The sequence below is a fragment of the Panthera pardus genome, unplaced genomic scaffold (genome assembly GCF_024362965.1).
Source record: "Panthera pardus isolate Hobbes unplaced genomic scaffold, ASM2436296v1 HiC_scaffold_13, whole genome shotgun sequence".
Classification (NCBI taxonomy): Eukaryota; Metazoa; Chordata; class Mammalia; order Carnivora; family Felidae; genus Panthera; species Panthera pardus.
This window is the reverse complement of record NW_026526688.1, coordinates 32,261,494-32,285,671: the sequence shown is the minus strand read 5'-3', so window position 1 is coordinate 32,285,671 and position 24,178 is coordinate 32,261,494. Positions and strand designations below refer to the sequence as shown.

The 24,178-nt window shown below is 45.3% G+C and overlaps 1 protein-coding gene and 1 long non-coding RNA gene across 3 annotated transcripts in view; one reads left to right on the top strand and one right to left on the bottom strand.

Moving 5' to 3' along the window:
- EBF2 (EBF transcription factor 2) overlaps window positions 1–24,178 on the bottom strand; it is a 195,594-nt gene that overhangs the window by 150,280 nt on the left and 21,136 nt on the right. The gene's annotated exons all lie outside the window — the stretch shown is intronic.
- LOC109277312 (uncharacterized) lies at window positions 9,443–13,175 on the top strand. Its single transcript, XR_002085101.2, has 2 exons — window positions 9,443–9,722; window positions 12,836–13,175. It is a non-coding gene; the product is annotated as an uncharacterized LOC109277312 (long non-coding RNA).

Below are 24,178 nucleotides of genomic sequence, written 5' to 3'. Positions count from 1 at the left end.
GTACCGCCAGCAATGATCGCCAGTGCTGAGGCCACACTGTATGAGGAAAATCAGATAGTCAAATTCAGTAAGTAGCCTCTGTTGACACATAAAGGAACGCGCTATTCATTTGTTCCTTTAATCAACTGGCTGTGCCTTAGTTCTGTAGCCCCTGATAAATGGAATTGTTCGTATTTCATAAGGATGTGTACATTCTACCAGTCACACCAGGGAGTCAAAGCCCAGACAACACTGTCATACGGGAACACCTGGGATCAAGGGATAACGCATTAGTTAAGCAAACTAACCTTGTGCTTTTGGAACTGAAATATCAACAAAAGGATAAAATAAATGTGCAAATTGTTCTTCCCTGTGGACATTAGCCAGGCGTTTGTTCTTTAGCCAACAACAATCAACAGGCACAACACAACCGTAAAAATGCCAGCCGAGGAGCTAATCCAATAAATAAAGAAAACTCCTTGTATTATGGATAGGCCACCAATGGTCATGCCGTCGAAAGTGAGCAGTGAATTCAAACAAGAATGGGGAGGTCAGAGTCAAAGTCAGACCTACCTCAGGGAGGGGCTCTGACTGCTGACATAAATTTCAGATTTAATGCTTTCTTTAGCATATGATTTCTAGCCTGCAAAGCAACCATATGCCACGTGGGGTACCTAAAAAAAAAAATTGCAGTAAAGCCTAACTCAGTGAGTGCTGAGTGCATACGGAGAGCCAGGCACCGTGCCTGGCATTGGCTCGCTCGGCCCTCAAAAGGCCAAATCCTGCCAAGCCATTCGTCTAAGACCGGAAGGGGAAGGAAAGGTAACCATGAGTCAGCATTTTCTAAAAGCGGCTCCCCCACTTGAAAAATGCTTGACCCTTGAACAACACGGATTTGAACTGTGTGAGTCCGCCTATATGCAGATTTTTTCCAATCAGATACAGGACTCTACGTGTATTTTCTTTTTTTATTATTTTCTTAACATTTTCTTTTCTCTAGCTTATTTTATTGTAAGAATACAGGATATAACACATACAACAAACCAAACATGTGTTCGTTGACCATTTTATGTTATTGGTAAGGCTTCCAGTCAACAGTGGGCTATTAGTTGTTAAGTTTGGGGCAAGTCAAATGTTATACATGGATTTTGGACCGGAAGGGGGCAGTGGGTGCCCCTGAGCCCCCACATTGTTCAAGGGTCAACTGCATTGATAGGAAAAGAGGACAGAAGAAAGGGAAGAAGGAAAGAGGGTGGTACAGATCTAACTAGATTAACTATGTATCTGGAAAGATACTAACCAAATGTTATTAGTGGTTAATCCTAGCTCATAGGCTTTTTTTTTCCTTACAACGTCTGTAATTTCAAATCATCATTCTCCATTAAATACAGAAGGTGTAGAAAAGAAAGTAAGCTTACTTAATATATTTTTAAAACAGCTCTGTTTTCCCTCCCCCACCTGCTCCCCAAGCAGCCGCCGGATCCTAATGACGCTGTTCACATGGGGGCACCAGAAATAGGAAGGATGAAGGACAAAAGTGACCTGAAATAAACTGAACTCAGCAAGATGGTTATGAAAAACAAGACAGGGGGCGCCTGGGTGTCTCAGTCGGTTGAGCGTCCAACTCTTGATTTCGGCTCGGGTCACGATCCCAGGGTCGTGGGATCGAGCCCTGCACTGTGCTCCGAGCTGAGCATGAAGCCTGCTTAAGATCCTCTCTTTCTCTCTCCCCCTCTGCCCCTCCCCCCCAAGTTAAAAAGAAAAGAAAAAGAAAGAGAGTTTCCTTTTATGAGGCTTGGTAGCCAGAAGAACCTCAGCGCTCCCTGACCGTCAGTTAGCATGGATGAGGTGAGTGAAGTGTTCAGAAAAAGGAAAACAGGGATTCGGGGCCTCTGGCCCGAAAGCTGCACTCAAGGTCCCAGCCAGCGCCGGGAGCCCACATCCGAGCCCGTGACCTCCTTGTCTGCGACTCCACTGGGAAGTCTGCCCGGGTGGGGTGAAGTGAGGGAGACGGTGCCCAGGGATGGGCTTGATAGGAGATGGATTCTATTTGTTGTTCGGTTCCTGGAGAAGGGTGTTAGGAAAAAATTATTGATGAACTACTTTGTCATCGTTAAGAGTATTGCTGACACGCTCACAGCAGGCCCACTGCGAGGCAGACAGCGCCAGTCTACCCAACGCCTTTTGTAGCCGAGACATGTGCTGTGCATTAGGCAAGGTGTGTAAATTATGACAGCCCGAGTTCTTCGGCGAGGGCCCGCTCTGAGCCCTCTTCTGCCTCCTTCTCCCTTCTGTGCTCTATTTCCCCACGGCGCTCGCCTCAAAGCAAGTGGCGCTCCTCGGAGAGAACGTTAACAGGCAGAGGCTCTGGCTCGGAGTAAATATTGCAGGATTGAAATGCGGAGGGAATTATACCCTTTTCCCTTGCAGACTTTGGAGTGCTGGGTGAGTAATAAATAATGAGGGTAATAATGGGCCCGGTTCTTCTCGGCTGTGCCTCTTCCCCCCGGGCGTCGAGCATCTTCTAAAGTCGGTGTGGCTGTTTGTGGTTATGGATTCGATCTTGAAGCCAATGGACAGGCAGTCTTGGTCAGGAGAGCAGGTGGCCAGAAGAAGCGGGGCTCCGGGACAGTTCCCAGATGCTTTCATGTCCTCCCTGTTCCCGGCCTCCTTTTGCAGACAAGGGGCCCAGAAAACAAAGAAACTCCCTGATTGTTTGGGGGAAGGAATATGATCCTAGCTTGCGTTCCAAGAGACTATTTTGAGTCACTCCTTCTGAAGCCAGAGTGAGAGAGCCTTGGAACTTTGAACAAAGACGGAACACTGGAAGGGGTTTGAGTACCCTTTGTGATGGATACGTAAGTGGTATAGCTCATCCGTGGGCACTGAGCCCGTGGGAAGCCCTGCTAGAAAGTGGTTAGAAACTTCCAGGCCCTGGGGCGCCTGGGTGGCGCAGTCGGTTAAGCGTCCGACTTCAGCCAGGTCACGATCTCGCGGTCCGTGAGTTCGAGCCCCGCGTCAGGCTCTGGGCTGATGGCTCGGAGCCTGGAGCCTGTTTCCGATTCTGTGTCTCCCTCTCTCTCTGCCCCTCCCCCGTTCATGCTCTGTCTCTCTCTGTCCCAAAAATAAATAAAAAAAAACGTTGAAAAAAAAAAAAAAATTTTAAAGAAACTTCCAGGCCCTTTGAGAAGGCACTGAGTGTCCCCCTGCCTCTTCACCCCTACCCCTATTCAATGACTGCTGCGAAATTGTTTTCTGTGAGTGAGCATTTTCAGAATTCCTCCGATAGCTCTGTCTTTTCCCCCGATCCTCTCTCCAAAAGAGGGCAATGGAAGTCATTTACAGTTACTTCTACGCAGTGAAAGCAGAAGGTAGATCGATGTCCTGCACTTGAACTTCTGGAATCAAATCCAGCCTCGGGAAGACAGAGCCTGCGGCCTCAGGAGGATGGAGTTGTTTCTATGGTGAGTGCAAGCGGTGCAGGAAGGAACCTCCTCCTGGTCACTGGCAAGTTCAGGTTGAAATCTGAAACACTGTAAGAAGCAATACCTCCGGGAGGTGTTCGGAGGCAGATCTCACCGTGAAGAGCCTGCGGGTCAATAACCGAGCAGGTCTTAGAACACTGGGCCATCAGGACAGGTGAGCGAGCGATGTCCCTGCTTCTGCTCAGAACTGACCCCTAGGAGCTGGTGACGGTCAGATTCGCTTCCAGCCGTGTCCTGAGAGGACAAAACGTTGATGGCCCTTCCCACTACCTCATTCTCAATTTCTTCCATCTGAACTCACGTTTTCTCCTGAAAAAACACCTCTCTGGCGAAGCACCAAGAGAACAGTTAGGGATTAACCGAAGTGCTGCCTCTTGCCGGCAAGAGTTTGGACTCTCAGGGGACCAGGGGCAGTTTGTACCAAAGCTCTTTGTCTCTGAAACTCCTTCGTCTTTGTTTTCCATCTCATTAGGAGATGCATTTTTCTTTCCACCGTGCAAAAAGACTTTTGCTTCTAGGTGTCATTGAATTGTTGACTTAGTATTTTCCCCATGTCCAAAGGCCTTAGGACAATAAGTGACCATGTTGAAAAAAAAAGGGGGGTATTAAAATCACTCAAAATCAACATATAATTTGTTGTTACTATTGGCTTCAATATCTATAATTCCTTCACACACTGGCTTTTCCTAGAACACAATTTTAACCCCAGTGTCTCTAAGCCAGCATCCATCTGATAAAATTATTGCAAGAAAAATTAACAAGGCAGAATTTTTTTTCCTGATTTTTATTGATGCTCAACTTCCACATTGCACTCCAAGTGCAAATTACTTCAACTATTGAGACAGGACTAAAATCAAAGTGGTCCCTTATATAAAGTTACCTATAAAAAACACTCCACCAAAATTAAAAACATAATTTTTTAAGCACGACAATCCCCTAAAAGACACCTAAGCCCCTCGACATTCCATAACCAGGGCTGAGAGATGGGTATCATAGCTCAAATTGAGCCCCACCTCACCCCACAATATAGATAACAGAATTATCTTTGATTTCTTCATTCATCCAGAACAATGGAATCATACACAACAGTCCCGTGGGGCTGCTGATATTCCTTTGAGGCACACAGGAGACATGGAGAAGATAATTGAGGCACATAGACGAAGAGCCACCTGTCCACAAACACAAATTTAACAGCAAAAAATCAAATTAAAGTGCAGGATTTCCTTTTCTTTCTCTACTAGGTCATAAAAAGCCTGTGGAACATTGCTAAGGAGTTACTTGTATGTTGGAGAGCAGCTGGGCTATTTTTTTCTAAGAGATATTTTCTGCACTGATGTACACAGCAACGACTCTATTATGAGACAGAGTATCCTGTGTGTGTGTGTGTGTGTGTGTGTGTGTGTGTGTTTAATGAGAAGAGTTTAAAATGATACTAGAAGCTGGACCCATTTGATAAGTGATGACGTCAAAGCATGAGTCTTCCCAAAAGTAGCCACAATTTAATTTCCATTTTCAAATGGTCAGGGCCTCCATATAGCACGTCTTCACTGGCATCTTGGTTCCTCCTTAGCACGAGAAAAAAAAAATCCCTTCCTGCAGGATAAAGATTCATTTTTTTTTTTTTACAAATGGCTAAACATCGTGGAACATGATGAATCCAGAGTGGGAATAGAAAGTTAAAACATACTCCGGGTCAAGATATCGAAAAGCCGGTCCGAGTGATCCTTCTTGGGAACATTGGTTGTAATTTACATTAAGGCAGGAGAATAAAAGTAGGAAATAAAAAACAGATCCCCAGCCATAACTGCACCACCTTAACCACTGACTGTTTTGACTTTCTCTGCTTCCTGGGGGCATACTTTACAGAGCAGCAATCTGTGAATCCACGATATACATTCCATTTTCCGCTAAACATCTTCCCACATTTCCTAGCCAGCCCCCATAATCCTCCTCAATGGCTGTTTACGGGTGCATCCAATTGCTGTGCTATCATGTGCCTACTCATTCTCTTTCCTCTACAGGATATGCTTTGGGTTGTTCAGGTCTTAAGTTAGAGAGGGAGGGAGGCAAACCATAAGAGACTCTTAAAAACTGAGAATAAACGGGGCACCCGGGCGGCTCAGTCGGTTGAGCAACCGACTTCAGCTCAAGTCATGATCTCACGGTTTGTGGGTTCGAGCCCCGCGTCGGGCTCTGTGCTGACCGCTGGCTCAGAGCCTGGAGCCTGCTTCAGATTCTGTGTCGCCTTCTCTCTCTGCCCCTCCCCCGCTCATGCTTTGTCTCACTCTGTTTCTCAAACATAAATAAATGTAAAAAAAAAAAACTGAGAATAAACTGAGGGTTGATGGGGGGTGGGAGGGAAGGGAAAGTGGGTGATGGGCATTGAGGAGGGCACCTGTTGGGATGAGCACTGAGTGTTGTATGGAAATCAATTTGACAATAAATTTCATATTAAAAAAAAAAAAAGGTTGTTCAGGTCTTTACTATTCCAGATAATAAACAAGGTAATGAACATCTTCATGGAGGGAGGGGCTTTTTTCCGTTACGTGATCCACTATGAGTCTATTTTTAAATAAACAACCTCTTATGTACTTCCTGGTGGGAAAACTACATCGTCCGGTTAATTACCTTTTCTGGACACCCTCTCCTTGCCAGTGCTCTGCAGGGGTGCTTTTGAAGCAAAAATGAGAAGCCCACTCGCAAGGCTGATGTTGGCTTTAGTGAGACATGGCATCCTGCCAAGACCTCATGTCTCTGTTTCTGAGACCGGAAAGAGTATTTTCACTGCTGACTTGTGTCTCTTCAGAACCAGAGTAATTCCTTTTCCCCTTAGAGGTCGTGGGACTCAGCAATATGAACACAGCAGCACCCACTTAGCACATACTTTTCAGGCCACAATCCAGGGCCATTACCATCAGGGAAGCGCTCCTCTGGCCATCTTGACATTGTTACCTTTGTGTGGCCCAAGATGACTGTGAAGTCTTCCTCACCAGATGAGACAAATAAATTTATCTGTTACTGAAGAAGTGACCTTTCCTCAAGCCATAGTAGCAAAAAAACAAACAAACAAACAAAAACTGAGTTAATAGAAGCCTTAAGAAATATTCTCCATGTGGGGGGCGCCTGGGTGGCTCAGTTGGTTAAGTGTCCGACTCTTGATTTCAGCTCAGGTCATGATTCCACGGTTCATGAGTTCGAGCCCCCCATTGGGCTCTGCACTGACGGTGTAGAGCTTGCTTGGGATTCTCTGTCTCCCTCTCTCTGTTCCTCCCCCACACGTTTTCTTTCTCTCTCTCTCTCTCTCTCTCTCAAAAATAAATAAATAAACTAAAAAAAAAAAAAAAAAAAAAGAAATATTCTCAATGAGAAAGGAAGTATAACCTAATGAGACCTACTGTTGATCCTTGCTCCTCCGGGCCAAGATTTTCCAGCGAAGGTTGCTCCTGTGGCCTGATCATTTCACATCACCATGTTTTAAGTGACTAGGCCAACAGGGAGAGAGGCTGGCCTTTTGGTGAGCTGTCAGGACACCAGGCTTTGTGTCCTGCCTTCCGCACTGACTCACTCCACAGCCTTGACCAAGTCCCTGAGCACTCCCTGTGGCCTCCAACATTCTCTACTCACAAGATATGAATCATTTTGGTATCAGCTCCCTTTGGGGAACTAGAGATGCAGTTTGCTTCATCATGTTTTCCTGCCGATATTGTCATTTACGATTTGTTCTCCTCTACTCCACTTGAGTTGTGCTTTGCAAATCACCTAATCCAGGCTAAGACTAGAACAGCCTTATGGAGAAAACAAAAGAACCCGTGGAGGAAGCCAGGAAGGGTGAGACTACGAGTATTCAGAAGTGTAAAAGACACTAAAACTTCGACACCCTTCTATAGAGGTCCCAGATCACACTGGGCCTCTAAACCAAGGAGTAGAGGCTGGGCTGCAAGATTGGGGTCATCCTGGATTCTGAGATCAGACTCAGATCTTGACACCCCCTGCCCCCCGCCTTAAGGACCATCACTTTCTCATCTGCTCGTGACTTTTTGCACGCCACCCACACAACATGCACACACCACAGAGAAAGCGGTTCCCAAGGTCGCACCTAAGCCCAGCCTGATCCTATTGGAAAAGTAAGACACACAGGTTTCCCTGAAAACATAATTTTACCAGATATCTCAGCATTTTTCCCTGAAAAAAAGGAAGATATCACTGCATAGTTTCCAAGTGAAATCGTTTTAAATGTCCTACATTTGGGCCGTTCACAGAGGCTAATATTTGAATCCACTTGGGAGACTGTGTCCCCAATTCCGATGCAATCATCATGACCAGCAGGGCCTGGGATATCTTTGAGGTCAATACTAGTTTTCACAAATTGTGTACAAGACAGACTTCAGTGATACGTGGGTGTGGGCCTGTTTTCACCAAGCGGTATTTACAGCACATGGCAAGAGGCAGGGAAGTCTTCTAAACCCCGGTCCTCAGGAAGGATACGGAAAATCACAACACGTGTGTCAGCTGCATTTACGCTTTTTTTCCCACCTTCTTTTACTGCAGTCCCCTTCACACCTTTCCTAGTCTGCATTTCACCACGCAACTGCAAAACACGTTCTGCCTTTGTCACTGCGAGAAGCCTCGTTTGACAATGACCCGGGCAGGTCATGAGTCATGCCCACTAACCTGATGTTTAAGCTAGCATTCAAGAGCAAAATGTCAGCCTTTGGGGGGCCCCAGAGACAGACTGGGGTGCTGCCTGAGCTAGTCAGTGCCTCAACCTACTCGGGTAACCATCAAGATACTCACTGCGATAACTACAATTAATGCGGGGGAGGGGGTGCTCTTTAGAAAAGTGCAGTAAATTCAGTTAGAACAAAAGTTATGACTTTACATTTTATTTTCCCCTTTTGCCTGAAATCCTAATGCCAATATTAAGTTAGCGGCATTTGATCATGACTGGCTTTTCATATCCCAGGCATTTGTTCCCTTAGAAACTAAACAGAGGAAAAAAACTGACTCTATATAGAAATACACAGTTAACTAACTATCCATCCCCAAGATAAACAAACTACTCTTGGCCTTATTTATGCACCACTCAAAAACAAAAACCTAAAACTACAATAAAAACAACAACACACCGTGTGTGTGCAAAATTGTAGGCAAAGCTAGTTAAGCCACAGAGTTTGTGATGTTTTATACAGCAGGCTCACAAACTGAAAACAAATTTTTGATTGCTTATATATTCTGAAGTGTTTCCTGCCTACATATCCTCAGAAATCCCAGGAGCTTTCCTGGACACATGGAAAATTTCAAGTTGAGCCATTTTTAAGTTATCCATGAGTGAAAGGGGAAAAAAAGGAGGAAAGAAAAAAAAAAAAAAACCCAGCACATGGAGTGGGAGTTTGAATTTGTCATAAAAAAAGAAGAAAAAAGTTATTTTGTTCTTTGCCTGTCTTTGAGTTACTTGACAATGGCTGAACATACTTTACCCAAGTTTTTTTTTTTTTTTCATTTTTTTCAGAAAGAGGAGAATCACCTTTGTGCCGCAGCCAAGTATGAACATATTCAGCATGTTCTTTCTATACAAGTGCGCACCAGGGAATTCTTAAGGCAGATCTACGTGTAACCGTAAAACTAGCACTACCAGGCACAAATCGGATCGCACGTCATAATGACAAATAACTACCAGAATAGGAAAGCAAGCGTGCACTTGGCATCCAGCATCCAAAATAAGAATTCGACTTTTAAAGTTACTGTACAGCATTTAACATGGAAATAATCACCTCCGCGGTGGAGATCGCGGACGGAGACACGAACCCCGCAAAAACCTTGGCGACCGGGCGGGGACCGGGTTTTGCACCTTCCCGCCGCGCCTCTGAGAAACACCAAACACCGCCTCCGGATTAAAGGCTTCCGAGATGCTCTGCACACGCATCCACGTGGTAGATGGCAGGGCCTAACGGTGGCTCGGGTGCCCGTGACAGGCGGGGCAGGGAGGCGCGGAGATTCTGGAACGTTTAAAGTAAAAGAGTTGAACAAGTTAAGTAGAGGGCAGAGGCCAAGACTGTTTTTGCAGGGAAACACCCCACTCAGAAATTCAGTTCCTGGCTTCATTTCCCGAATCTCACATAAATATCTGAGGACATTGCCGGCTTCCTAGAGCCAAGAGGGAAAACATGCACTGAAAAGAACGAGCAAGAGGAGCCAGATCGCGGGATGATCATTTCGCTGGACGCCCTCCCCTTCAGACACCGTTGGCTGGGGCTCCCGGTAAGAAGGGCCGGAGAAAATGGATGAGCGGTGCTCCCTCCCCGGGAAGGGAAGAAACTCTGCTTTTATAAATAAACTTGTCACGGAGATAGGCCACACATCAAAAAAGGAAAGTAGGGGGGAAACCTGGAAGGACAGGGGGCCTGAGGTAATGGAGCCCTCCTGTCTCCCATCGCGGCTGGTGCGCACGGCGAGGGGAAACCGAATATTAGCATTGTCTGGCCCTGGCCATTTTTTCCCTTCTCATAATATAACTTTGTGAATATGTTTAAGAGAGTGTCTGCTGTTATTGGTCTAATGAGCGAACTCTGAAATCTGAGCTAAAGACAGCTCCCTAGTGGCTGCTCACTGTTCCACAGACCGAAAGGAAACTCCTTTCAGGGGCCCATCAGGGCGAGCCACTGCTGACAGCTTGGAACGGCACAGCACACAGATTTATTTCACAGACAGCCACAGACAGGAATTTAGCACCCTGTGCTGGCCTCCTGCTTAGTGGAGAAGGTGTTAAAATGCAACCATGCAGAGCTCTCCCTTGAACAAAACCCAGTAGCGACTAATCAAGCGGTCACCCGTCCCCCGGCAGAAAATTCCGGGTGCCGAGCAGCTGAGCGCCGAGCGGGAGCACCATCCTGACAGCTGCTCGGCGGCCGCTGCAGCTTGAGAGCTGCCTCGGAAATCGCTAAATATTTTGCGTGACCTTTCAACTTACAAATTAATTGATTTATAAACAACGGCAAATGTTATTTATTTATTTATGACATCTTGGAATGCCTTCCCTCGATTTAAGGGCACAGAGCTGCCGAGAATATTCCCTGAGGCCTCCGGCGGAGCTTCAGACCCAGAGGGTGGCGGCTCTTGCTGTCCCTCGCCAACGCGCCTCCCCTGAACGTGCGGCTGAAAGGCGGGGACCAAAGTGGGTGCTGATGTGTAAGACAGTCACCCGCCCCCACTAAGCAAGTCTGAACCGTGGTGTCACCTGCAGAAAATAAGCACACTAACTTTGTTCTATATGTATGTAGATAGGTACATATATGTGTGTGTACGTGTGTATTTCTGCGTGTACCATGTGTGCATATATACCTGTGTGTGTACATGCGAAATATACATACACACATACACATAGGTCTCTAAGGCAGCCTTCACCTTCAGATTTGTAGCCAAAGTTACTCTCTCCCCACTGCTGCAAATTCTAAACAAGTACTCAACAGCTGAGGGGCTGAGCTTTTTAGGGAAAAAAGCGAACTACATTTATCGAAGCGATTGCTACCGCATCCTGGTCGCTGGGGGTCGTTCCTAAGGAAACTGCACACAGTCGGCAATATTGTTTATATTGATTAGTTTGCTCATCTCACTCTCCCTCACGTATGCCATGGTTTCTCATACTTAGTTGGTGTGTTTATGAAACTACCAACTTGTTCTGGCAAAAGGAGGAGAGAAAAAAAAAAAGAGAAAGAAAACAAGGAGAAGGCAGGAGGAGGACCAGAAGAAACATTTTTCTTTCGTATTTTCTGTGCTGGAAGTAAGCCCCTGGGTCTCTCGTTTTTAATTCCATTTGCAATGGCTCTGAAAGCTGTCCTTGCCTAGTGTATTCCCAATAAACGTATCCCTTCAGCTCGCTTCTCTTTCTCCCCACCTCAACTCTTAAAGTTTGCCAATCGATAAATAATAATGACCAGATGCTCCCTCAGTCCGGTGCTGGAACCATGCATGATGCCAAAGGCAAGACACATCGGGTCAAACAACGATCTGCGTCCCAGAAGGTCTTTAAAGCAAGGGACACAAGAGTGAAACGCGATGGCACATGGACCGAAAGGACCCTGCCTGAGACCCCAAAATGCATCTTCACAGAACCAAGTCTACATTTGTTGCGACTACCCTGTCGCACTCCCTCCCCTGTGCTATTTGCTAGTCTGCCAGCATTCTTAGCGGGAAATAATATTTATTTGGACTTTTTTTTAATGTTTATATATTTTTGAGAGACGGAGAGAGACAGAGCATGAGCGGGGAGGGTCAGAGACAGAAAATGAGACACAGAATCCGAGGCAGGCTCCAGGCTCTGAGCTGTCAGCCCAGAGCCCGACGCAGGGCTTGAACCCATGAACTGCGAGATAATGACCTGAGCCAGAGTCGGATGATTAAGTAACTGAGCCACCCAGGCGCCCCTTGACTTTTTTTATTTTTTAGGCCAACATGTTATCAAATCTTGCAGAGCCAAAAAAAAAAAAAAAAAAGAGGGCACAGTATGAATAAGAAACTGATGCCTAGGCAAGTGCCCCTCCCAGAGCTCCTCCTCCAGAGTGGTAAAGCTTTCCCCACCTCACTGTGGTAACTTTACAAAGGGAGCCTTGAAAGAACCAGAGCGTTAGAAAACCAAAGTGGGGAAAGAAACCTCATCACCTTAGGAAGCCAAATCGGTCTGCTCCCATTCCAAGACAGAAGAGAAAAAATTATGCCCTGTTTATTTTTCTACTTCTCCCACTTCTTTGCAAGCATATCATTTTCCTAGAATTCTTGTGTCGTAGGTTTGGGTTAAAGGGATAAGACTGCATTTTTGTCCCTGAAGTCAAAAGGGGTGTGTGTGTAGGGTAGTGGTGTGGAGGAAAGAGGAAGGGAAGCCACAGGTACGATGTGACGGAGGAACTTTGTATGGAAGCTTCCTTTGCATGTATATATACATATATATTCATATATACATACAGATTCATACATACATACACATATATAAATATACAGACATACATATACGTTCATATATACTTACATATACACATATACATATATATTCATACATACATACACATTCATATATACATATATGTATATATGAACGTAAAGTTCACATCACACTTACTAGTATAGGGAACATGCAGAAAAGTATATTTTCACTGAGATGCAAATAGTTTATAGGAATCCTATACAAAGAAAAATGCAACCAAAAATAAGTAGCTTGAAATAGAGAAATTTGCCTTAACCCCAAGTTGAAAACCATCTAAGTGATTCCTGATGCACACTAAGCTTGTCCCTCTCACTCTTACTCCCTTGCTCTCTTCCCGGAGTCAGTATTTCGTATATTAAACAGGCCCTTTCATTCTATAAATGTGTTTGCATTCCAGATGAAATCTATTGAGGCAAGGATGAAGTGTGAGCCAAGATGGGCAGAGAGGGTTCTCAATTCTTCCACCAGTGGACATGGTTACAGTTTTTATTCTGGACTTACATAATATGTTCTGCGTTTCAAATACTTCCCTGTTGGTGCTGGTTGCTAGATTTCAAACAGGTGCTACCAGTGAGGCACCCAAGGTAAAAGGACATGTCCCTGTCCCCTTGCCCAGTGTGCATTATGTATACTCAAAGTGTCCCTGAGGCCCCTGACCACTAGAACATGAAACAAAGACTTCCACAATGTAGGTCTTCTTTTATTCATTCATTAAATAAACGTTCATTGGTACCTACTATGTGTTAGGCATTATTCTCGATGTTGGGGATGAACCGCTAAACAGAAAAACAAAACTCTCTGCCCCTTTGTAGTGGGAGTCAGCGAGGGCAATATACACAACCAACAAATGAGAAAAATACAGAGCACGTTAATTAGTGAAAAGCGTGATGAGAAAAATCGAGCACGGAAGGGGGTTAGGAACTGCAGGATCGAGGAGGAGGATCTTCACCGGGGTGACATTTAAGACCCCAAGGACACTGGAGCAAAAACTTCACATTGAAACATACAGTCCCAGGGCGCCCGGGTGGCTCAGTCAGTTAAGGGTCTGACTCCTGGTTTCAGCTCAGGTCGTGATCTCACATCGGGCTCTGCGCTGACAGTGTGGAAACTGCTTGGGATTTTCTCTCTCTCCCTCTCTCCCTCTCTCTCTGTCTCTCAAAATAAATAGATAGATAGATAGATAGATAGATAGATAGATAGATAGATAAACAAAAGAAACATACAGTCCCAATTAAAAAGTAGATATGAACTAACTAACGATAAGGATTTTTCCGTTGGTTTTTATCATGCCAATCACAGCCAATGGTAAAACAGCTGAATTTCTCCCCATTTTCCCTCCAGAGACCAGATTGTGCTTTCCCGCACCCTTTGCTGCTTCTTTCCCACTGAACCTGCACCATTTGGTTCCTGCTGTCCTAACAGTAGGTTCTGTCATTCCTTTAAGTAATATTTGCTGGGTGTCTACTCTGTGTCAACATTTGAGGAGGAAATATCAAAATGGTGTAAAAGCAACATCTATGGAGTTTTGCCTCCTCTGTCTCTCCCCCCAGCTCCATCATACCTGCTCTCCTTCCTACTTAAGGCAGAAACATTCCAAGATCCCAAATCAGTACTTGGGATTTTTAATTTCAGGTGCCAGTGCCTACATGGTAAATAGATGTGCTCCAGTTATGGCAATTCAGACTCCCTGGTTTTCAGAGACACCCCTCCTAAAATCACATGTCTACTCGCTATTAAAAAAATCAAGTCAAGCCACAACAAAATACTCCGTGCAATTGTGTATCACAGGTAAAAGAAAACCTTGTCGATATGAAATCAGACAGTGTAAAATTCTCTCCCAGAGGAATCTGGCATTATTACATCCCCCATCAATCATGGTAGTCTCTCCAACAACTGTATCAGATGCAACATCCAGATATTGCTGTCATCTTACCAATTCAGCAAAGACTCCGGATACCATTACAAACAATTCGGCCCCACCAAAATCTAAACTCTGCCTAGAGATTTCAGAGTCCTCACTTGTTTCCAACAACTAGGTCCAAATTCCGGGACTTTGCCGTTGAGTGTAATGGAATTTGACCTAAATATATGTGTATGACCTACACACGTACATTTATGAGGAAATCATGGATCTGACCTTGGCATATAAAAGAAATACTCTATACACGTTATCATAGAATAATATCTGACAATGTATTATTGGATGGCATGTACTCTAAATCTTACCAAGATTAGTTCCTAGTCTGGGCATTCCATTTAACGACAGGCAATGATTCCCCCCAGCCCATATTACGGATCACGTTATCGGAAGCATCCAGGCAATGCTCCAAGTATACAGGATATAACAGGTAGACACACGGATGGACCCAGCAAAGCGTCTGCCTTCTGAATTTACTTTTTTTTCCAGTAGGGAGAGAGTTTTGGGTTTTGTCTCGTCAGATACTCCCGACGTGGGTGAAAGTCACAAAACCAAGCTTAAACTGAAGTGCAGATATCAGGTGAGCATTCAAATCACCTTCTCTTTATCCCCTGATGCCATTAGGATAAAAACGCTTCCCCCTCTCCTCCTTCCTGCATCCTCACGCACATATGCGCACGCACAAAAGTTGACTTTGAAGCTTTCAATTTCGCTTAACGTCTTCCCTTTGTCCCTGCCACGGATAACCCAAAGCAAGCAAAGTGAGGATCTTGCCTTGGCCCCTGCACAGAAAACACCCACAGTGCTTTCACCTTATGTACCTTATTTATAATCCTCTGTAAATTCACCCAAAAGTCATGAACTACATAATACTAATTCTTATAGGTTGACATATTTCCCTGATCTTTCATGAGCCACATGGGGAAACAGTTTTCTCCTGATCTGAATGAAGAAGAAAAACAGTGATCCTAATCAACCATTTGCCCTTAGTGGCTTCCCTAAACAAATCTGGGAAAGCGCTTAAAGGCTTGGGAATAACCATGACCCTGCTTGATGCACTGTAATAACCCTACCTAATTATACTGATATAAAAACTAATTGGAAAGATAGCAAATGTCAGGGTAAGATGCAAATCGTAGGGTGTTAATTGCTGAACAGGTGCTGGAATAGAATTAAATGAGCATTCTGATTAAAAGAGTGGAGGAAACAAATGTGGACCCCCGATACAAACTTGGCCATGTGACTTCTTCAGCAGTCCATTCCACCAGGAAAAGGTCACGGTGCTGTGACCTCTGTTCTGTGATGGGTGGACCAAGAAAATAATAGTGACCACAGAAGAAAAAAAAACAACAACCTAGCAATAATCCCAACATGACTTCTAGAACCGACTGCTTGGTTTGAGCCCCAGAGACATGCAATGTGTTTTAAGAGTTCTCAGATACAGAAATAAGCCTCGCTAGAATCAAGAATGCATAAATGCTCACCTTTCCCCTTCCACCTTGGACCAGAAGGGCTCCTATCCCGCCCCCAAGTACAGCACTACACAGTGCTAAGTGCTACGAGGGACTCACAACACACTTGGGGAGGGACGGAGTGCTTGATTAATTAACTGAATCCATAGCATCGCTTGCCTTGAATAAGTTGAAGCCGTATACGAGCCATGGCATTGGAGTGAGACGACATGACAGAGAATATATCGGCGGTTCCAACTGCTATGAACGGCTCATTCGTATTGCAAACAGCATTTCCTGATGCTCTAGCCATCCAAACCATAAACTGTGTCTATAAAGGCGATTTTCTCCTTAGCCCGGCATGCCAATGAAGAATGCTTCCTCCCAAATGCCTGGTGCCTTGGTCAAGCTCTCGGCCAACCGTCATTCATCTCCTGACATTTGGAGAAGCCTGGACCAACAGCGCCTGCATGCTGACGCCATCCAGAGACAAAACCCTGAGGGCAGCCGCTGCATGTGGGTGCTGGGTGACAGAGATACAGCTCCCAAGCTCCAAGTCGGTAGGATCCCTTCCCAACACCATGACACCGTCCATGATCCCACCTCCTAAAGAGGCCCTTTGCTTCAGCACCCCCCTCGAAGAAATGCTCTACGTGAAGTTCCTACCCCTTTTCTCGACATACAACCACAAACAACCCAGAAGGAAATGACTCCCTTTCCAAGGAAGGATGCTGCAGCTTAAGGGTTCTTTTCTCCCCGTAGTTTGCGGGGCTTTGAGATGTATGATGCTGGACACCTAAACTAGCTCTTCAGTGCAGGGAGAGGGAGGCAGCGCAGTTCTGCCCTGTTCTACTGGTGTTTCTCACGCTGCCCTGCCCCAGGGTAGAACAGCAATTCATTTACAGTGCTCGTTCCACCGGGGGGGGGGGGGGGGGTGGCCTCTTCACCCAGTGGCTGCCAACCGCACACCATTCTCCTTACCTGTATTTGCTTTTGGTGATAGAGCCCAGGGACGGCAGGGCGCACAAAGCAGCAAAGTTAATCCTTCTAACTCAGACCTACGTCTCCTAGAGTTAGAGCAAAAGCGCAGCAACCCAGTTTGCTTCCTTTTATTTATTTTTTTTTTCTTTGCACTTAATAGATTTGGCCTCCACCGACAGTGGGCAAAAGAAAATAATACGATGGTGACATGAGACAATGCATCAACTCAGCAGCCCAATTTCAAAGTGCAAACAGAGGAGCTCCCAAATGCTTTAAGAGGGAAATGTGGGTACAGGAGGCATGGGTGAGATTTCACCGTGTTTATTTATGCTTTTATAAGGACACTGAGAATAATAACAAAACAGGATGGGAAAGAGAAAATTTTTTGCTCCAGCATGGAGATGGAGGGGGGGGGGGGCGGGTAGAACCTCCTTGCTCTTTCCTTTTCTTTGATCTTAAGAGAAGCTCACTCTCTCTTGTTCACTCTTCTCTTTAAGAAAAAAAAAAAAATAAACTGTCTCCTGAGTAATAAAGTCAAGACACTTGCCAGTAAAAATTGGTTAAGGTCATCACTTCCGAAGGTCAAACGAGTTTTAGACAAGATGCCATGTGGGATCGCCATTCAGCACATTTCGTTAAATGGTTAAAAATAATAAAAATAATGACAGTAGTGGAGTTATTTAAAAAAAAAAAAAAGCACAGAAGTCAGAGAGAAAATGAGAGAACCAGATGTCTTGAAGGAATGCTGGGAAATGCTTAAGAGGAAGATTTCTCCCACCCCAAACAAAAGCTTCCCCAAGGATCTTTTGAGATGCGCTGTCAGTATCTGATGCAACACCATATATCTTTTTTTGTGTTTTGCTGTGGGGTTTTCTTATTTATTTATTTTATTTTAACAAAGAAGACACAACAGGGAAAACTTTTTTAAAAGGATGGCGATTCACGTGGACCCCAAAGCAAGCATTTCCCCAGATCCCTTGTGCATCGGCCTTGTCGAAAGATCCAAAAGACGGCAGAAGCGATGTTGTTCCAATGGTAGGTTGGCATAGAGGGGCCAACCTCAAAATGACACCATCAGTTTAAGTGAGAAGATACCACGATCCATGCAGGTTCCGAAAGAAGAACTCTGCTTTAAACAGGTGGAGGCCAAGAGACTGTTACGAGATGCAAATGAACTCTCACAGGAGACCTCCGTGGCTCCAAAAACAAACTCGGAATCCACACTGACAGTGCAGCCCGCGTTCCAAGTTATGTCACATCCTTTTGCAGGGCAATAGTGGGCCGTCAGGCCTGGTGCTTTTTATGATCCGTTTGCTTTTTCAGGCCACAGCTCACCCACGGAACCAAAAAGTCTCTTGTGCCAAGGGATGCTTTAAAACTCCAGTGAGGCCACCGCAAGACTCCGGTTCCAAGTACTGTTCGTTGCCAGTGACAATTAGAACAATCTGAAAATGTTCCTCCCAGAAAAATACACTCTTTTTTTGTTGTAACAGGGGTGTAAACGCCAGCCAATCTCTTTTGGCACCCAGTGCCGTAAGAAGTGCTTTCACTGTGCCACCTCTCGACAAAAACGCCCTCAATGAGTGTCCTCTAAGGACCAGCTTTGAAAAGGGGTTTCGCGTATCAGGTTAATGCATGCACTTGGCACGGCCCAACTTTTGCACCAAGGCTCTGGGGTATGGGGTGATAAGAGCCAGGTTCTGTTTGTTAACGATAAGGCAATTATTTCTTTGGTACTTCATAGGAAAAAAAAAAATCTTACAGCAAAGATTCAAACAAGGATCCCTAGGGAGACAACGGAACTCGTAGGTTGGAAAAGTTTCTTTTTTTTTTTTTCCTGCACAAGAGCAAACAAATGGGCCATTGAGAGCAACAGAACGGCTGAGACCAAGTTCCCGACAAACACACTGGCTGTCGCTCCTGCACAAGTCCGCGATAACTTAGGGAGGGGAAGGCAGGCGGCAAGGGGAAAGAGAGACAGGAAGAAAAGGCGCAGAGTGAGAGGAAAGGAAAAAGAAAAGGAGGCAAGAACAAGAACAGAATAGGAGTAAAGAGGCAAGAAAGAGAACAAAGGAGTGGAGACGGGATAAGAGAAAAGAAAGGGCACAGTACATCACTGGTAGAACTTTCGATGTGTTTGGGGATGGAAGAGATCCATGAACTTGGAAGGGTAAACAAATTAGATCTTTATTTTCACTGCCCCCTAATTGAAATTTAGCATCTAAGCATCTCTTTCCATTTTAAATGTAGACAAGCCCCAACGGGATTAGAGATCCACAGGCTTTCCTGGACCATCGACGGTATCCATGATGAAAAAGGAAGGGATGTGGTGGGGGAGATGAGAACGCCAAAATCTTGGTATGGTATCAGGCAACCTCTCTCTCCATAGACATAGTATTTCAGAGGATAGATATGTATGACTTGGGTTTGGAAAAAAGGTCCTTTCATTTACTCCCTGGGTCTGGTTTTCTGCCTTCAAGCCCTGGCTCCCTGACCTTCCCCGGAACCCTCTAACATGCAACAAGTCTAGGCTTCCCATGCCAGGGAGCTTTCAGGAAGTTTTCTCAAGGTCATCACATCTGATTAACAGCTGAGAGTCAGTTCCACAGCTCTGCAGGTCAGGTCAAGCATGACAATCTTTTCGGACACAATTTTGCCCAGTTGGTTCCTGCTAAGGTCTGTAAAACTCCAAAAAAAAAAAAAAAAAAAAAAAAAAAAAGAAGAAGAAAAAGAAGGTAGGCTGTGACTTCCCAAAGAAGCATGTCACTGACGCCTCATTTTTAGTTTTCTACTAGGGAAAAAAAAAATGCCGAAGGGACCGAGATTAATCTACAGACACAATGGGTCTCAAAACAACCAGCCTTCTGGGGCGCCTGGGTGGCTCAGTCCGTTCAGCATCCAACTTCAGTTCATGTCATGATCTCACAGTTCATGAGTTCAAACCCCGCATCCGGCTCTGTGCTGTGGGTGCAGAACCCCTTCGGATTCTCTTTCTCTCCCTCTCTCTGTCCCTTCCCCATGCACATGAGTGCGCTCTCTCTCCCTCTCAAAATAAGTAAATAAACTTTAAAAAAAAAAAAAAAAAACTAGCCTTCTGTCCAACCTTCCTTGTCCTCAGAATTACATCACAGAATCCCATTTCCACGGAACTTCAAATCCTGCTGTCAGGGTAGACTAGCATCCCGCAGTCAGTGGACCACTGACCCCATGACCTGTGCCGTAATGTACTAGTAGTTATGCCCCTTTACAGATGTGAGTGGGGAACAGCTGAGCCCCTGCCCTTGGAAATTCCCACCTCCTTCCTATTTCAGTATCACAGGTCAGCCTGGCCCGACCAATAGAAATCATGCCAACTCATCAAACTGATCTCCCTGCCCTCATCTGCAGATGCTTAGGTTTGGGCTCTGTTTCCAGAGGCTCCAAGCCAAAGCATCCCCCCCTCCCCGTCTTTATGAAGCAAGAAGACCTAACACCTAACTTGGGGCTTCTTGGGGCTGGACATTAGCATAGGTGTCCTGCTCAAATCCTGCTGCCCGCCCAGGGGTTAAGAATGAGGGAGGCGGCCTGTTTCAGGCCGATGCCAATTTTGAAAAACGTGACATACTTCTCTCATCTAAGGAGGGGAGGGTCTGAAAGGACAGGGGAGGGCCTCCCAAACAGGAGCCCACAGCTCCACCTCTTTGGAGAGGGCACGTTTCTACCTGGCAGTAAGAGTCCATGGGACTCCAAATGATAAGTTACACCCCCGTGTAGGCAGGTTCCAGCCATCAGAGTGGCGGGGGTCAGGCACGGGACGGAGAAAGACGCTAAACAAGATACGCCCTGACCAAAACCACATACCAGCTTCCCTCGCTGTCTGGTTAATTTGCTTCCAGTCTCAGTGATGGGAATTAGGCAATTGCTTTAAAAACTCAGAAGCCACCATAAAAATAGAAAATTATTGCTTCCTGTCATGACCAAATATTAAACACAGTGCACACCTAATGACTCTATCCCTCCCCAGGGAAGAAGCTTTATGAACAATAAAATCCCAGCAGACTTCTACTGTTTGGGTTTGGAGGTCTCATTATGGGCTCACTGATCCAATACAATTTACAAGCTCAATGGACTCCACTCGAAGTGAAAACCGCCAAGCCGGAGTTATAAACAGAACACCTACAGTGAAGCCAGCGTTTCATTCTTCATCAGGGAATGAAAAGAAGAAAGAGGGGATTGAGGAGAAAGGCACTCGGGTAACCAGTTGCTCCCGGAAATGTTTCTGACAGCCTGTGTCTGACTCAAGGTTAGACACCTCACTAAAAACGCAAGGCAAGGTGGGGGGAAGCTAAGGAGTCCCTAAAGCCAAAGGCAGGAAGTAAAAAAAAAAAAAAGAAAGGTCAGCAAAGGAAAAAGAGGGAGATGGGGTCAGAGTGGGGCGCGACGGGAGTGAGGGAAGCAAACGCAGAATTTTAAAATCTGCCGTCCGGTGTTTCGACACAGGTCGACTCAAAAACGACACCAAATTTTCAAAGTTAGATTTTTTTTTTCAGCTCACTAAATTACCCAGATATATGTCTAAATGGTGGTTATCCTTCATCTTGTGACTCAACATCTGGATGATAAAATGCATTAGCCACTCTACATTTACTTGGGCAAGCATCAAGTGGACTGCTAGCATTAAATCGAAGTCGAGTCTGGCTCTTGTTCAAACGTCAGCCAAGACCAAGTGGGGAGAGAGGAGCTTCCCCTTTACCTTCAACTCCGTGCAATTTATCACTCGAGCCTAAACAGTCCCACATGTTTGAAGCGCTGAAGGAGACTTGGGGAACGCTGAACAAAGGCTTTCAGGGAAGTCAGTATAAAAGTGAACAGTAGGTAGACAGTGGGCACTAAACAAAAGCAATGCAGGGGAGGCGACAAGTCCATAAAACAGGGTCTAGACAGAGCATGAGAGCAAGGCACCGAGAGGTGACAAAAAGAGACAAGAGACAGAGCGCCGAAGAGGGGGCCTGGGTGGCGAAACTGGCAAAGACTGGCGGGGGAGGGGGAGGGCCGGCAGGGACTGCTGACGGTTCCCAATAATGTTTTCTGTTCACCTATCAGCTTCCTAACTGAACCCCCTAAGTGTGAATCAACTTCCACGTGGACAAGAAGATAATTATGAGCCCTACATGAAGGCAGAACACACACACGCGCACACACACACACACACACACACACACACACACAAAGGAAGGAACTAAGCCAGCATGAGCCCATCATGGTACAGGGCTCTCTCATGCATCATCTCCCCATCCCAGCACTGTGCGACAGTCCTCACTCCCCTATTTTTCAGATACAAACTGGGATTCAGGTAGGGTTGCCAGATAAAATATAGGATGCCCAGTTAATTTTAAAGTTCAGACAACAACGAATAATTTTTCAGTATAAGTATATCCCAAATATCACGTGGGAAAGGCTTATAATGAAATTGCATTTGTTTTTATCTGAACTACAAATCGAATTAGGGCATACTTGCACCAAAAAAAAATCATTCATGTTTATGTGATATTGAAATGTGACTGGACAGCCTATATTTTTATTTGCTAAATCCGGCAACTCCAGATTCAATGAGAGGGAGGAAATGAATGAATGGGTAAAGGCATGAATGGTATAGTGGAGCGGTCAAACCCAGATCTGAAGCCAGATTTTGCCAGTTATCACACTCCAGGAATAACAACCACTTCAAGTATGCAACCCACATGTCATAAGTCTGTGTTACGTGCACAACCTTACTTCTTCTGAAGAAAGAAAAGGCCTTTTTTCGCAGAACAAACTGGCTACATACAAAATTACTGATTATAGGGAAGCAAAATGTCATCAGTCTGACCCATGGCATGGTGCTTGAAAGGTGATGAATCCTCCAAAGCTCCGGTCCAGTTAGAAGCTTTGCGATTCAGCGACACCATATTCATTGGGAATGTCATTGTTCCTCCTGTCCTCTCCTTACACAGACCATCACAGCTGTGTCCTGGGAGTGAGAGATCTTGTCTCTAATCCCAGTTGAGTCTTTGACCTGCCTGCTATATGGCCACTGAAGGAGTTGCTCTTCCACAGAGTTTTCTCATCTGAAATGTGGGTGACGGTCCCAGTGTACGGCTGAGTCATGTGCAAAGCTTTAAATCAATCAGGAAAATGTCCTGTGCAACTGTGCAAATCTGGACCAAAGTCAACCAACCAAAAGGCTTGCCCTTTCTCTCCATAGAGACCTACCTCAGGGCTTGATTGGAGGACCTATGTGTGAAGGACAGCATACAGAGCTACGATGGCCCAGACTGCATGACCATTTTGTGAGCTCTCTTTTCTAAAAGTCCTGGCATCCAATGTGCCTTAAAAAATGCAGGTGTTAACCCCAAAGTGCTGGCCGGAATCCAGATGGTTCCATCCCTGCAAATTCTTCCATTCCTGCCATGGTATCAGTGGGATTAGGAATTTCTCCCTATTTCCTTTTCAAAAGCTCCTGTTATATGTGAGCAGCTGCAGCATTTCTCACCAGTTCTGGCTCCTTGGTGGTCTTGAGGGGGCTGGGAGAGTTTGAGTTTAGAACAAAACCTTCCTGGAGGACAATCACTTAATTAATTACCCAGTAGAGACTGACAAAATGCTGACTCCTTATAGACTTGGGTCTAAGCTGCCTGACGTGCTTTGAGCCTCTTGTCACTCGACCACTTTCCTTTCGATCAAATGCCCGCTCCAATCGCAACTCTAGGTCAACATGAAGAACAGGGCAACAAAGAACAACTCCTATAAGATTTCAATCAGCATATAATCTAATCAAGTCCTAACAGGTAGAGCTCTGAGTTTTATAAATCATCTGTGGATAACTTCCTTCTTATCTCCTTAGGATATGTCATATTTCCCAACCGTTTGGCCTGTTAGCCTCTTGGCTGGTCATAAAGAGACCCAGAAGAACTCCTCTAGCCCCATTTGCTCAAATAGAAAGAAATAACTGGGAGTTCTAGAAAGTTCTCTCAGGATGAACATGTGGTCTTATCAATCTTTCCCAAGTTCTGGGTCCTTTGTTCCCCCTAAAGCCAGCTAGACAACTCTGGGAAGAAATACCTTTCCTAGAAACAAACATCGATTTCTTATTTCCAGCATGGAACAACCTCACAGTGCTGTTCTACTTCTCCTGACTCATCCCCTTTCTGGCAAACCTGCAACTTAATCACATCATACAATTTTATACGGGAGAAACCGGAAGTTGAAGCATACCATTATTTTGCTCCGCGTAACCGCATACATCCACTTGGTCCTCTGATTTTCCCTGGGAATTGATCCAGGGGACCTAACGCGAGCACTTCGAATGAGAGAATCCTAGTCAAAGTGAACTGGTGTGGGTTTTTCCCCTTTTTTCTAAAGAATTACTTGC